A 9,648-nucleotide genomic window follows, 5' to 3' on the forward strand; every position below is an offset into this window, starting at 1 on the left:
AGAAAGTTTTTAAGCAAAGCATCAGCAAGTAAATCCATGGAGAGAATCTCCAACGCTAGAGGGTCATGGAAGGGGAGTGACGTGGGTGGGATTAATCCAGGGACATCTCATAGAAAAGATGCACACATTGTCCAGGAAGAAGGCACAGGGTTATCGGTAGGCAGTACACTCAGGCCAGTAAGTTAGCAAGGCGTGTGGGAAGCATAGCAGGTAAATGTGGCCAGGTGAGGCAAAAGGCCAGGCCAACAGAGAGGGCCACTGTGCCAAAGGGCAAAGGGCCAGCAGAGGACATTGGCAATGGGAAAAGGGCTGGTGAAGGGACAATCGGCTATGTGAGGCTAAAATGCTAACTGGAGGAGCCTTCCTTAGAAAAACTAGGCTGGATAACTTTTTACCTTTTTACTGCTTCAATCCTGAGACCTTCCTTGCAGACAGTCCACTGTTTTGGGTGCCCACCTGTCCCTGGCATAATCCAATCAATCCCCAGCTCCAGGGTGTATCCTGATGGGTTTTAATTAATCTCAGTAACACTGTTCCCCTTGACTCAGGCTAAGCCTGCAATCAGGCCTGGCCAGCAAGCCATGCAGCGGATGTGCCCACGACTTGGGAAGGTATAAGCAGGAAGAAACTGTCCATCTTCTCTTGTGCAGGATGTTGTATATTTGGCTAGGGAACCTGATCCTTAGGCTATTTGGGATCCACCGATGGGAAGGGCTAAGTTACCCTGAATAAAAAAGTCAGCAACCTGTAAGGTTGCTGACTGGAGAATACTAGGATACAGTAGATGGGGGTCAGCACTACATAGAGACTTGGGGCAAGAGCTTTGGTAACACAAACAGCCCGAGGTTTGAATCACAGGTCCACTACTTATAAGCCATATGCTTTGAATGAACTTCTCTGAGCCTCAGTTTTCTGGGGGATAATAAGTCCCACTCCTCAGGGAGGTTTTGTGGAGTGGAAGCAACTCTCTCTGAAGACCTGCACACCTCCAGCTGTTCTACAAATGCTCACTGAGCACCTGCAAGGTGTCAGATGCTGCACTGGAGATGGGTACAATGGTTTTAAGGGACAGTGCTACCATCATGGCCAACAAGGAGGTGGAGGCATGAGAAAGTAAATACCAATATCATGTACAAAGTGCTAAGTGGAGATAGACCCAGGCTATGAAGAGTAATTTTTTTTTTAATGCAGTGAACAAGAAGCCCAACTATTGCAAAAGCTCAGCAAGCTGGTGACTCAGTTGAGAGGACAGGGGAGCCTCTCTGCCTGTTTCCCATCACTCCCAACACACCAATTCTCTCTTTGCTCTGAGACCTATAGCTATCCTATTCCCTCTGCTCCTCCATCGGATGATCAGGAGGGACTCAGCGCCCCTCACTTCCTCCAGGGACCCTTTATTGGCCTACCCATTAGAGTCACTTCCCAGGGACAGGTTTGCAGCCTGCCTCTGAGGAACACCTGGCATCTCTCCCCTTGGATCCCTAATCACAAACTTCAGGAAAGCTTTCCTATGGAGCAACCTCACACCCCTGCTAAGAGCTACGCCAAGCCAGTGCCTAATCAACCTTCATCCGAAACAAATCCTTTCTTGGATGGGAACTGGGCCAGAATTAATTCTCTCTGCTCAGCCCCAAACCATAACCTTTGTAAAGGATTCTAGAGCTTCCTTTGAATCATCATTATCCCAGAACACTGCAGATCCATAGCACCATTCATCAGACAGTCTACAAGTCTGTCACACCAGCAGTCATTGAAATTAGCTCATTATTTTGATATTCCAGCTTCAAAGTTGCCACAAGTTTCAACGAATCCCTTCAGCAATCCCTATAGCCCCCTTCCCCAGCATTTAAAGTCATTCACCTCCATCTCGGAAAGCACAGGAAGGTGATATTAAACACTGATCCAATTAAAAAAATTATAGTAGCATAACACATGTACTGAAAAGTGCACACATCATAATGGCAGCTCAATAAATTATCACAATGTGATTATCATGTAACAACCACAGGAGATAAGAAATCAAGCATTGCCAACCCTCTGGAAGCCTACCTTCTCCATCACCAATCCCACTTTCCTCCTCAAAGGCAATGTGTATCCTGACTTCTAACATTAAAGAAGTTTTTGAACCAGAGAAGCACTAAAGGTTTAAAGCCAGAAGGAAATCGGATAACATTTGTCCTTTGGAAAGCACTCCCTGGCTTGGGCAAGGGAAAGGCTGCAGGCAGAGAGGTGAGCTGGGAGTCTGCTGCAGAAATAATGATAGCCAGGACCAGGAAGGGAACAATGAGCAAGGAAAGAGGGAGGGAGGGAGGGAGGGAGGAAGGGAAGGAAGGAGGGGTGGGAGGAGGATGGAAAGAGGGAGGGAGAGAGGATGGCAGCAAGGTAGGAGGGTGGGGAGGGGGAGGGAGGGTAGGAGGAGGGAGAGAAAAGAGGGGAAGAAGGGAGGGAGGGAGAGGGGTAAGAGGGAGGGGAAGAATAAATAGGATGGGAACAGAGGTGATGAGGCCAACTTCCTGTCAACCTGCCCACATGTTGTGTTTTCCATGGTCTACAAATTGACTAAATGACCTTAAAAGTCTTCTACCCCCAACCCTGGAAGTCTTTTACTCAAACCAGTCACCCGGAAAAGCAAGCCTCCCACTGGTGCTTAATTCGCTCAAGGAAAGATTAGAGGAACCTGGTTAGCAAGCTTTGGAAGTTGCTCATAAAATTCAGCAGGAGCCTGCAATCCTCAGAGACTTCTATTTTTACCAAAAACACACACAGAGAAGTGGAGAATTTTCAAATGAATTAGACATGAGATTGATCTTTTTTATACAAAAGAGGAGAGAAAAGCAACAGTGATGCTGAGTTTGAACTACTCCCCGCATCCCCCCACCTCCAGTTTCCATAAGCTGCCTCATCTCCTGGCCTCAGTCAGGCCTCGGCTCTGGCACTGACCCAGTCACAGACCATGACAGGAGCCAGGGGCCACAAACGCCTTGTGGTTTCACCAAGACAATGAACATAGTACACAAACAGACCCTGTTTCTACACAGAGAAGAATTGCCCAAAATGGCTCCGCCTGGCCTCACCTGAATAATCCAGACGACTTATACTCTAAGTGATAATTGATGTTGAGGAGGCTTAAAATATAACATGATCTACCCTGGGCACCCACTTGGTAAGTCAATGATTATTTCCAACCTGTGTTCTATATGCATCAAGCTGTAGTGTTCCTCAGTAGCACGTTATCAGGTACCTAACAAACACCCTTATCTGTGGCTGGACTCAGTCAAGGACTCCCTGTGTTTCCTCTTAGGAGATTTGCATGAGCTAAATCTGTGGCTGTCCAATAGTGCTCCATAGAACACTTTGGACTTTGTGAAGGAAGCCCAAGAGACCTCAAATAGGCAATACTCTGAGTCCTCTACAAACTTCAGTTGGAGAAGCTCCACCTTGTTGTTTGAGTTTGAAATATTTTATTCCCATTGGTTTGCAATATTGAAGTGCCAACACTATGGATAACTTGGAGAGTTTTCTCTCTGGTTATAAATGTATTTCTTCAGAAGGAACCAGGAAGTGGCTCCGTCAGTTAAGCGTCCAACTCTTGATTTCGGCTCAGGTCATGGTCTGGAGATTGTGAGATCTAGTCCCATGTCAGGCGCTGTGTTCACTGTAGAGTCTGCTTGGGATTCTCTCCCTCTTCCTCTGCCCCTTCCCCTTGTTCATGCGCACGCATGCTCTCTTTCTCAAATAAAATAAATGAGTAAATAAATAACACAAGTTTTAAAAAAGAAGGAATTGGGACACGAAAAATCCAGCCTGCAAGCCCTGCATGCTCCCACCCCCTTTTCCTCCTCACCTGACAGGCACATCACCCTGAATCACCTAAATATACACTGTTTTAAAAGTCAGCACCGAAGTTTCCATGGGTTCCTCTTACTCAATGTCTTCTCTCTCCCAGGGTAGTTGCAAGAGGTCTCTAAGGATGACATGAAGGTGAAAGAAGTGGCTGTTGGAAGGCATTTTAGGCTTTGTGGGACTTCAGTTTCTTGTCCCAGTGCCTCTCCCTTGCAGGTTCTATGACATGGGTTAGCATCCTCCTTGTTTTGTCTCTTTCATTCATGGAAAGAGGTGGAAATAATGGTCGCAGAGGTCCAGGTGCCTTCCTGGTCTGCATGAGCGAGGCCTGGTTCCAGGAGCATATGCACAGACACATGCCCAGCAGCTGCAGCAGGGCTAGGGGGAAGCTCTGCTTTTAAACTGGGGTTAAGGCAACATAGTAATCCTTTCATAAAAGTTTGTCGGCAGGCAGGCTTATCTTTGTCTTCTCAACTATAATGGGGTGATTGAAAAACTAATTTGCTTTCAAGGAGATAAACCTTGAAAAAGGCTTTGTTCTTCAAAGGGCTGGACAGAGATGACAAACTCAAGTCTTAATGAAGTCAGGCAAGTAAGTGAGTGAGCAAAGGAGACTGTGGTGGGTTTAACAGGAAATGGTAGCTCGTTGGCAACATGGCGGATCCATTTTTCTCATCTTCAGCAACTGCCTCCATATGACAATGCAGGCCTAAGGTTGTCAGGCCCTCTAATGCTTCTGGAGAAGATAAATATCACAGTTGTCTGATCTTGATTTTTAAATACGACAATTAATCCAAATTAAAAAAAAAAACACATTTGTAGTCAAATTCATGCACAATCTGGGGGCCATGGCCCTTTGGCTTAGGTCCATTGAGTGAATTATATCAGAATGCTGGAGAAGAGGAGGATTTTGAAGGCTTCAGACTTTAGGGATTGAAAAGAGGGAAGCCTGATCCAGGGAGTGGTTGGAGACATAGGCTCTTCCTAAAGAGAAGGAGAGTTGCTAGTTATCGAGCAATAAGGACCTGAGCCAATGCACCTTGAAGAGGCAGAACCTTGGCAGGAGAGTCTGTGAGGACAGAGCACCAAGTGCCAGAGCCAGGAGGGTCTGGGGAAGAGCCCACTGCCAAGCAGGGCTCTGGGTGGTGGAGCTGCCAACAGAGCCACCAGAGGACCCAGAGGATCTGGACAAGAAGCAGTCAGCAGCAACCAGGAGGGACCAAGGCCCTTGCCTGTTTTCTGTGCCTGACCCAAGAAAGGAGGAAATAATCTCAAAAGAAAGCATGGTGGACTTTCTCAGGCCAGAGTTAATTTCATTTAGAAAATAAAGAAATGTGTCCTTTCTTCCAACCCAAAAGTCTTAGAACAGTGATGAACACCCAAGGGTCCCTGTGACCCTTTCAGGAGGTCCTTGAGGTCAAAACTATTTTCTTAACAATACTGAGATAGATATCATTTACCTGCGTCACTGTATTGATGAGATTGGCACACACTTGCAGGAAAACAATGGTCTCACTTAAGAATGTTTTTGATGAAGTGGTAAGAATTAGCAATTTTATTACTCTTGATCCTTGAGTACATGTATTTTAATATTCTGCATGACAAATTGGGAAGTACACATAAAGCAGTTCTGCTGGATGCCGAAGCACGATGGTTGATGAAAAGCACTGTGTGATGGGTCTGAGCTGTGAGCTGAACTAGCCTTTTTCAGAAAGTGGAACACCATTTTTGCTCAAAAGAATCACTGACAGACAAAATGTGGTTATTCAGACTACAGGATCTGGCAGAAATTTTCTAAAATGAACAAAGTGAGTCTGTCACGTCAGAGAAATCGACTGAGTATTTGTTGCCAATGACAGAATTTAAGCTTTTAAACAAAAATTTAAAATTTTTGGAAAACATTGCATCCACCACTGTAAGCTTGACAGCTTCCCAATACCTTAAGATTTGTCTGATGAGACTGGTGGTAAAATTAATGAATGGAATTTTTTGATATTGTATAAGGAAGTGTGTCAACATTTAGAAGATCTCCATAACTCATTCAACTGGTATTTTCCAAATAACCAATGCACGTTACAAAATTGTACACTGGTAAAAGATGCACTCAGAGTGCAAGGGAGACCAATGGGTTATAATGGAACAAAGAATGAAAAATTCATTGATACGATTTCAGATTCCACATTGCAACTTCACGTTAAGTAGCTACTGCTTGTTGAATGAATATGATACCAAAGGGCATCCACAATTACCTGAAAAAGCTATTCAAAGATTTCTCTCATTTCCAACTATACACGTATGGAGGCCAGGTTTTCTTCATATACTTCAAAACCACATGTTCCAACAGATTGAATGGGTTAAGCCAGACATGAAAGAGAGTTGCAAAAACATTAACACAATGCCAGTCTTCTTACTTGATATTTTTTTGTTTTGGAAAATAACCCCATTTAAAAATAATAATATGGATTTATGCTCACATTCAGTGGGTCATCATTTTCTTACAATGAATTACCATGCACTTTTTTTTAAATCCTTAGTTTTAACTTTGAACATAGTAAATCATCATGACCGCCCCACACAGATAACTCTTTGTGGTCTTCAATAATCTTTAAGATAGTAAAAGGATCATGTGACTGTGAATTTTGAGAACTCCTTTGATCTCAAACAAGTCATACCTGTCTTCCTCTGCTTCTCTGGAGAGCCCTGAAAGATCACAGCCTCTAAGATCCCCTGACTTCTACTGTAAAAAGGTTATGATTTGCAATTTAAAATTCACTTTCATGTATACACTATAATTTTCTTCTCCATCAGGACAGCACAATCTGCCTTTCCCAGACAAGTGGGACTGCAAAATGTAAAACTCCTGGTCCCAGACCCCACTTCCAGGCAGACCAGTCAGGATTTTAACCTAGGTGCTCTGACTCTAAGCCCAAAGCTCTTTCCTTTCCTGTGCACCTTCCCTCTGGGCCCAGATGAGCCTTGTCTCCTGTCTCTTTCCTTTCTGATCTTTCCCCTGGTTTGGTCTCACGGACATTGTGAGGCTGTCTTCAAAGAGGAAAACTGAACTTCTTTTTACACCTCAAATATTCTATAATTGACCATGGCAGCTGTACCCACAGCCTGTAGCCCTCTATGCCTCATGACCCAGCTCTCCCCTCTATGACCTCCAAGGGACCAGGGGTGGTCACTTGACCTAGAAGCTAAGACTCAAGAGGCTGAGCCAGGACATCTCTCTTTGGGAATTTGATTTGAGAGACATGGAGAGTGTTGTCAGTTTGATGGAGAATACTGGTACTGAAAGCTCACACTGATTTAATGGACAAGATGGTTGTTTTGTGACCCCATGACAGACGATTAAGCAGAGATGGGTGGAAAGAAATGGAGAGGGAGAGCAAATAAAATGAAACAGCCACTGGGAGACAGAGAAGAAGGTCTAAGGTCCTGACTCCACATGCCTGTTGAGATCTAGCTACTTCCTTTCTGAACTTTGACATCCATGAGGTGGCTCACGCTGTGCCTAGTTACATTCCCACCTTCTAGTGGTGCCACCTCTTCAGATCCTTGCAACTCTACGGGTCTCAGGACCTCTCTAAGACTCGCTCCCTCTGCTGGTGCTCCTGGCCACTCTGGAGGAACATTTTTTCTCTGGTTTGCATTTCCACCAGTGAACTCAAACTGCAAATGGGAGACACACAACCAGCATTTTATTTGCCCACAGTCCCTTTGCTTTGGGGAGTGCAGAATCAGACCCCACCCGCAGTACACCTCGGGAGGCCTCAGGAGTGTCTTCTCCATCTTTGAGTACCAGTCTTTTTCCTTTCCCTTGGAAACAACACTTTTTCCTTCATTCAAAGTAAGATGCAGTGATCAAACACAACTTCAAGTCTATTAAAATCACTTTCAATGGGATTTAGGATCAGATGGATGGATTTCATTTCACAGGATTTATTGGTTAAAAGAGCTTTTCTCTAGCCCTGAACACAAATCTCTGTTTCCTCTGTTTATCCAAAGCTTTAAAACTTCCCTCATGAAGCTCCAAGAGCTAAGGAACCCTGGCTTTGAGAACATGTTAAGCAGAAAGTCTAACTTGTCATAGAATGCCTGAAACAAAAGGCAATGTGTCTTGTAGCCTCTAGCCACATGCCAAGTGTGCCCGGTTAAAGTCTTGACTAGGTTGAGGTGCTCTTTTTTTTTTTTTAAGATTTTATTTATTTATTCACAAGAGACAGAGAAAGAGAGACAGAGACATAGGCAGAAGGAGGAGAAGCGGGCTCTGTTCAGGGAGCCTGATGCAGGACTCAATCCCAGGACTCCAGGATATGCCCTGAGCCCAAGGGAGACACTCAATTGCTGAGCCACCCAGGCATCCCTTGAGGTGCTTTAATGGTAATTTTCCAACCTCACTTCCCCATCTACAAGCTGCTTGGTGGCCCTCCTCCCAGTCAGCAGACCCACAGACATGTTTGTTCACCTGTACTTATGTTCCTTGTCCTCTTCTTCTGCAGCATCTACACAATGACAATACAGCACTGAGCTGAACTTATGTCAGAGAGGCTGCAGCATGGCAACGCTTCAGTAAGGAGGACAATGTCACACACAGCTGACAGGGAGCACACTGGCACAGCCTTTCTGAAGGGCAGTGTGGCAACATGTATCAAGCATTTAAAAAGGGGTCATACTTTTTGACACACTAATTTTTAAGAAACTCATCCAAAGGTAATAATAATGTTCTTTAAGGATTACTTCTATGAGCAAAAAAAAAACAAAAACAAAAACAAAAAAACACCAAAAGCAATCTAAAACTCTCCAAGAGTGAGTAATTTTTTAAAATTTATTTATTCATGAGAGACACAGAGAGAGGGGGAAATACACAGGCAGAGGGAAAAGCAGACTCCCTGCGGGGAGCCCAATACAGGACTCGATCCCAGGACCCTGGAATCACACCCTGAGCCAAAGGCAAATGCTCAACCACTGAGCCACCCAGGTGCCCCAAGAGTGAGAAATTAATTAAAGAAGCTATCAATACATTTGACCATTGAAAATCTTCTAAAACTATCTAAAAACATGTAAAATTGCTTATGATAAACTGGTAAGTGAAAAAAGCAGGATACAAAATCCTAATACATGAAAATAATTATGTGTAACATATATAGGATGTGTGATATCTACACATATTAGAGATACCTATAAAACTTATATTTGTGTTATCAATAGTATTGTGGGTGTATTTATGACTGAAATATAATGAAATAAAATGGTAATAGTGAATGTGGATCTACAGGTGAATTTTGTTGTCTTTACGGTTTTATATAGCTTCCTTAATTTTTCTCATGAACACATATTGCTTTTATAAATTGGAAATATTAATGGTACAATCATTTTTAAATTTTTTTCAAGGGCTTGATGGGGCTTATGTGACCTGTGGGCAAATGATGGCACCTCTCTGTAAACTGCTCCACTTCTGTAAGATGATAAATAATGCCCGACTTACTTCTCTAGAGGGTTGTAAGGATCAAATGCAACTCAATAAAATGCAACTTACAAATATATTATTACTTCTGTTGTATTTTCCAAAACAATCTATTTAAAGTGATGGTTGGAGCAGCTGAAAGCCTTCCCATGACTACCCATTTGAAGCGAGATGAAGTCCCAGCTGTGCAGCTTCAGCCCCGGCCTCTGCCTCACTCTCACTCATCTCCAGTTCTTTGACTTGGACCCTGAGCTCCTGTAAACGCAACTTGGACATGAGGGCCCCCAAACACTACGTTGCTTCTCTCCTTACCTGCAGTCCTGTTGTCCCTCTGCCAC

At 44.0% G+C, this 9,648-nt stretch overlaps 1 long non-coding RNA gene across 1 annotated transcript; it reads left to right on the forward strand.

Moving 5' to 3' along the window:
• Positions 1-2,041: 2,041 nt before the first annotated feature.
• On the forward strand, positions 2,042-9,341 carry LOC111090443. The gene is made up of 4 exons (XR_005371904.1): positions 2,042-2,229; positions 2,577-3,163; positions 8,346-8,556; positions 9,238-9,341. It is a non-coding gene; the product is annotated as an uncharacterized LOC111090443 (long non-coding RNA).
• Positions 9,342-9,648: the final 307 nt, after the last annotated feature.

Source organism: Canis lupus, chromosome 17 (genome assembly GCF_011100685.1).
Source record: "Canis lupus familiaris isolate Mischka breed German Shepherd chromosome 17, alternate assembly UU_Cfam_GSD_1.0, whole genome shotgun sequence".
Lineage (NCBI taxonomy): Eukaryota > Metazoa > Chordata > Mammalia > Carnivora > Canidae > Canis > Canis lupus.